We start from the raw sequence: 6,865 nt of genomic DNA on the forward strand, positions 1-6,865 counted from the left end.
CTCCATCAAACTCCATTTATCATTGGGTGGGTAAATGCTAGAATTTTTATAGCTAGGGCATCACATTTCAACCTCCTTAGCAACAAATTTGGTTTATTTGGAGCATCCTTGACTACATATGCCTAAAGGACATGGAACTAGTTCAAGTCTTTGGTGATCATCCTTAACCTTTTTCCATAAATTTATCTCCTTAAATTCAGTCCTTTTAAGGCTAGGGCGAAAAATCTATTTGCAACGAAATTTTAGGGAGAAGGCTTTTGGTGATTTGAGAGGTTAAACATCAAGAGATAGGTCTAGGCTACCTAACCTATCAATTTGGTGGGCATCCACTCAAATTTCATCCATAATTTTTTTTTTCCCTAGGTGTTGCTCCATAAGGGAAACCCTAGTTTCTTTTCCCTCAACTTGAGGACATTCTTGAGGGTTTCATGAGCCTTGGATTAACTTAACATCATTATAAGAAACCCTTTCCCTTGGGCCTCGACCTTGTGAATTCCTATTACCATCGAAAATCTCAAAACTCAAAACCCTAGGCCTTGAGCCTTATTTTTTAGGGTTTTTCTTTGAGAGCGTTTTGTTTCTTTGAAGCTGTGAACCATTATTGAGCCTTTCTTTTGAATGAGCTCTATCTTGATCACTTTTGTGCCATATACTTAGCATATCTATTTTAAGTGATCTCCTTCCTACTAGAACTCCTCCCTTCGGTGAAAGTCTGTAAATATTAGGGGGTTTTGGCTGAAGTGACATTGGGCCTCTACCCCATTGTTAGCACTTTATCTAGCTTTTGTCTTGTAAGGTTATTCTCTCCATGGTCTGCTAGATTTTGTGGTAACATTTTTGCATCATTGTCGGGGACACGAAGTGTGTGTTTCCTTCCTAACAACAATATAGATCATTAGTTGGTGACTCCATTGGAAGAATGAAACCCTTGTTCATCATTGAACCTCAAAGTCAATGCTTGTAAGGTGAAGCAAACATCTCTCAAGGTATTTTGAATTCACTCTGACGACTCCCAATTAGATTTTTATGTGAAACTTGGGGAAATGGATCCTTGGGATTTGCATGAGGTTGACATTAATGAGTTCCTTCATATAGAAGAGGGGAAGTGCGAGATTAGTCTTCATTTTGATAATGACCTAATATATGACACTGATGATGATCTTGTCACTCCAACTTCATGATATCACCCTCACCATGACAAGAATGATATGCTTGAGGCTATTCTACATAAAAGGTTCATGGGTTTGGTTGTTGAATTTTCCATTCTTTGGTTACATGAGAGGATCCAATGGTTTAATTGGGATCCCCCCTCGCCCATGATTCATGACAAATGGTTATGTTATTTTTCCACCTCCCACCCTTTTTGTTCATTAAGCTAACCTTGCCAAGGATGATGTAATATTCGGTTTCCCTTCTTCATAATCATTCATAAGGGAAAGTATCTTTATATTGATCTAATGACATGTTGGTTACATTGGCTATATGACTATACTTAGCTCATACATGTACTGGCATTGCATGTTAGGGTTGGTGCATTGCATATTATGTTTGCATAGCTAACATCATCATATTGTGTTCTCATGCTAGAGTAGGTGCATATAAGATTAGATTGCACTTAGAATAGATTTACTTTTATGTATGGATTTATTATTTGATGAAAAAAATGGGCGATAAAAGTACGCCCAATGCACATGCTTCCAATAGTTATATTGTGAGGTGCAGGATAAAGGTATGCGTTCCATGAGTTTGTTGGAGTTCTCATGACCTCCCCGTTCGAGTACATGGATCATGCACTCTCTGGTGAGCTCATGTCCCAGTTGGAGCTTACCCACCAAAAGTGGGTAGCCCTAGGAGAAATTTTCTCTTATTCATCTTTTTCAGCGGGTAGCCAACAACCCTTGATAACCACCTTGTAGCCAATGTGATGTGCCACTTTATCTCTGCCACTTCCGTCAGTCCTAGGTTTCCTCTCCCATTTGTCAAGAGCACATTTTAGACGCTGGGCAATCTGATCCAAAAGGTATGTTATTCATTGTGCACTCAAGTGCTTATGCTTGTTTTACGTTTGGGCATTTGGCGGTGACCTGCAAGAAGGAAGGGTTTTGACCGTGGTTTTGTTCCTCACCTTAAATGAGGGGTTAATATTCAATCCTAGTTCAATGGGACCTCCCCTGTGGGCCCATGGATTTAGGAAGGGAACTACTTGGGAAACCCCGATTTTGGTAGTGTGGTCTGGTTTTTCCGTTCCATATTTATCACTTCTCTCTACACATTATGAGCCCTATACATCATCTCCCTTCTCTGGGTCCATAAGTGCTGACACACCCCCTCCCCTTGTCCACATACATGGGTCGGGCCTGAAAACATTACCCTAGAGGTTGATGCAGTTAAAAAAAAGTTAAAAGCATATCATGGCCACAAGCAAGAAACAAAAGAAAGAAAATCATAAAATGAAAAAGAATGGCCGAGACATTAATATTAGCTCGTGGGCAAAAAGCCAAACATGAGCTCTACCCCTTATCATTATGGCCATCACCTAGTTCTTAGGCCCAAAATTCCCTATTACATAATTAAAAATAACCCTTGCATGTCCCAATCCCTGGTGGGCGATGAATTGCCCCACCTTTAAGGGGGAATACCATTGCTATACATCATTCACAACAAGCTCTCAATTCCTAGAGCTTTGAGTAATACAAAGAAAAATCAAGAAAAGGCAAAAGGAAATAAGAGGGGTGGAAAAACAAAAGCCGGGGTAATACATGCGTCTACGATTGCTCCCTCCTCACATCTATATACCCAATATGTGGATCTCCTTATCATTGTTACCCCTTGGCCCATGGCATAAGGCTTTGAGACCCCTTTATCCCCATTTCGTTCCATCATTATTCACATGACACTTATTGATTAAAGGATATACCAGGGACCTTTTTTTCACCTTAGGGGTTGGGAACACCTAATAAGATCGTCTATTAGCCACTCCTACCTAGGGAGGTAACATTATTACATGATCAAAGCCCCAAATTTGGAAAGGGAAGCCCCATATGAAGTATCAATTTGCCCTTGACTAACAAGCTTAGTTCACTTAGATGCACTAATGATTAATTGTACCTAATGGAGAAGATGCAACACTGGACATTGTGTGTGATTGGCAAGTGGCTTCATCATGGACTGGGAAACCTAACTGGGGCCCAAGTTCACTAGAGGAGCATTATTACACCCCACAGGTGAAGCGTTGAGAGCCATGGGACTCCTGTCACTTGCAGAGCATCACTCCATTCCATGGGTACCTTCAACACCACAACAGTGTGTACTTTGCCCCAAATTATTCGTGAGATGATGCACTTAGACCAGTGTGCCCCCAATTAGCTTAGCAATGTAGACACGGTTTGGCAGCTGATCCGAGGCCCAAATGAAGTTTGTTTCACCTCGTGAGAATTGGGAGGGTTAGCACTACCCTCTGAGCCCTCAACGTTGAAGTAGAATCAGGGTATTCTATCACTATGAGACACATGAGGCCCATTTTGTGCCTGTTAGCCACCACTTGTGGGTAGTATGTATTGGAGACTTTTTTTTCCTAGATGGTCCTCAACCGACAACCGACAACCCCTTGCAACTACCAGATAGCTCGATGTGCCATTATCTCTGCCACATGAGCCAACCATGTGGTCCCTCACCCATCTGTTATGATCGTATGTTTGAAGGTGGTATTCCCGACCCCCAAGGTATGGATTTTCATTGGTATAGTTGAGTAATTTTCCTTATTTATCATGGACGCTTTTGGGCATGGATTGGTGGGGGGATTTAGCGGAGAGAGTGGGATAGGTCTATACTCTTGTCTCCTCCGCTTGTTTTGGTGGTTACCCTTATATCCTAGACCTAAGGGATCTCCTTTACTGGCCATTAGCTTTAGGGTTGGCACTACATGGGGAATCTTGATTTTGGTTGCATGGTCCACTTCCCGACACCATATACATCACTCCCCTTCGCTCATTCTAGCCCCATTCATCATTTTAACCATGTGGGTCCACATGTGTTCATTGGGTCTACATAGGGTTAACATCCCTCTCCCTTTGTCCACACCTTGGGTCAAGCCTGGAATAATGCCCCAGAGGTTGATGCAGCTAAAAAGAAAAGAAAAAACATAATTTGGCCACTCTCAATGGGAAATGTACCACGAAATGCAAAAGATGGCTAGGATATACAAATTTAGCACGTGGGCAAAATCCAAACATGAACTCTACTCCTTATTTATGGCCATCACCCTAGTTTTTATGGGCCCTAGATGAGCCCCCTCCACATTAAGGAACCCATGATTGTCCCAACCCTTGGAAATGAAATGCCCCACCTTAAGATGGGGTAACTATTGCTATATCCTATACATCATGCTCTCATCCCCTGGAGCCTCTTGTAGTTATGAAGAAAAATCAATTAAAGGCAAAAGACATATGAAGAAGGGTGGAAAAACAAAGGCTAGGGTAACTCATGCACCACAATTTTCTCCCTCCTATACTCATATACCCAAGTGTGTGCTTCCCTCATCATAGCTACCCTTGTACCATGACATGTGGTCTAGCATTCCCCTAATCCCCACTCTATTGCATAACTATATCTCTTGCCACCTACCCACTAGTGTATGTACCATGGACATTTTACCCAATTTAAAGGCTGAAACCTCCTAATAGGGTTCTTGGTTAACCCCCTTATTAAGCTTGGAGACACTTGTACATGCTAAAGCCCACTATGGAAGGGCATGCCACCATGAAGTGCCCCATTGGTTCCATGGATTTGTAAGCTCTTTTACTTGATTATTCTAATGATTTGTTGTATTGGAGGGCAAGGGGATGCACTGGATCGTATGTAGGATCACAGGTGGATCTCCATTTAGGGTTTGGTCTCTTTATATGGGGTCCAAGCCATTCAGAGGGCCACATTGGCACTTGTAGGGTGAGCGTTGAGAGCCATGGGCCTCAACCATAGCAGAGAGTACTTCATGGATCTCCAACATCGTTCAATGATTGTTCGTGTTCCACCGTTTGGATGATGATGATGCACCGGGATCACCATGCCCACACAGCTCCACACTTGTACCACACACTTGGCGGAGGTTTTAGGGTCTAGATGAGGATGTGTCTCACTGGAGGAGACAAAGGGGGGGATTATGTCACCATCCTAGCCTTTACAGATTGTTTATAGGCATTATCGATCCACTTGGAGACCCATGAGAATGTCCTTGTGCCCCCGCACCCACTTGGAAGCACCACCGTGACTTGCTTGGAAAACAAGGGGCCAACCCCTTGTTGATCCGAGTTGACTCAACTCCCGGATTTAACCAAGATCTTTTACTTCCATGATGTTGCTAGAATTGCATTTAAAAGAGCATAAAGGAACATATGTGCATGCTGTAAAGAGGAAGGAACATGACAAGAATCAACGACATAAAACACAAGACATTGATAACAGAGTTCGTCCAAAGTGGACTACGTCTCTAGGCCCGGTGTCAAGATGGTGTAGGCTGCTGCATTAAGTGCTGGAAAGAGTGATGATGTACATGCATGTGTTTTCTCTATCATGCAAGGAATATGCCCTCATGCAAGAGTGGCTCCACGAGATGTTCCGCTGTAGGAACTTTTATTCACGAAAGGACTCCTATCAGTGTGACATAATTTCATGTATGATAATAATGAGCATCTTGCCAACATGGCATCAAAGGGATCTCAATTCAAACATGCATGGCGACACATGAGTATTTCGTCAACATGGCGACAAAGGGATCTCAATCAAAACATGACAATAAGTACATCTCACACCAAGAACAAAACAAGATTCCACATCAAACATCAAATAGGGATCTATACAACACAATGCATCTCAAGTAAAGAGACAAAGAAGTACATGATCACACTACATATACCTCACATCAAGGAGTTATTTGAAGAAGAGGATGATAAACTGTTGGATCTGGTTGTACCATCAATCTCGTGGCGTCGAATATCATGGAAATCACTTCTCGCACATTGAATGTTGACACCTGCACTCCACTTTGAAAAGTGGCCAAAAAATGGAATGATCAAATGGAAAATTTGATTACACCATCAGATTCGTGGCGTTGAATAATGTAAAATCAACTGTCAAATTTTTGAATTCTGACAAAGTGAAAATTTGGGCTACAAGAATCTTTTAGATTCCCCCTAAATTCCTCAAAGATTCCCTCCTCCGGGTCATCTGAGATCTGCTGCTCAGGTTCGCCGTCAGGTTTGTGTTGCCGAGAAGTGTAAGATCGACATAAAGTTTGTCCAATTTGGACACAGGAAAAATTTCGCCCCCGTGAAAGTTGGGATCAATCATGGTTCCCCCTGTCTCTGCTCCTCATGGTTCCACCTGCAATTAATCAAAAAAAATTGTCTCGAACTCCACACTCTGCCTTGGCCCCTGCGCACTAAGGAAATGAGGGTTTATAATAAAATTTGAGGGTGGATTTTTCAAAGAAGCGCCACTAGTGCGTTGGTAAAAATGGAGAAGTGGTTGAGGAGTGGTCGGGAGATCAAATCCTGCCCCTCCTAATTCTGGCGTGCTGTTTTACGTTTTGTTTGAGCGCATTGTATTATTTTTAAACACAGTTATGGTGCAACGGTTTGGTTTTTATATGAATGTTTATGTTTGGGTTGGCGTATGCCACATGGGGCCGCTCGGTGGAAGCCGACCCACGTGGGCCGGGCGGGTTCAATCCTCGCTAGCTCCACAATAAATGTTTTGGTTGGTTGTATGTCGTATGGGGAGGTTGGGTGGTGGGTCCGCCGGCGGTGGCCCGCACCTCGTTTAATACTTGATATATGTGGTTGTTAGGGGGCCGACAGGGGTCATGGCC

This window comes from Pinus tabuliformis, chromosome 4_1 (assembly GCF_031772625.1).
Source record: "Pinus tabuliformis cultivar Carrire ecotype Pingquan chromosome 4_1, CPIR1, whole genome shotgun sequence".
Taxonomy (NCBI): domain Eukaryota; kingdom Viridiplantae; phylum Streptophyta; class Pinopsida; order Pinales; family Pinaceae; genus Pinus; species Pinus tabuliformis.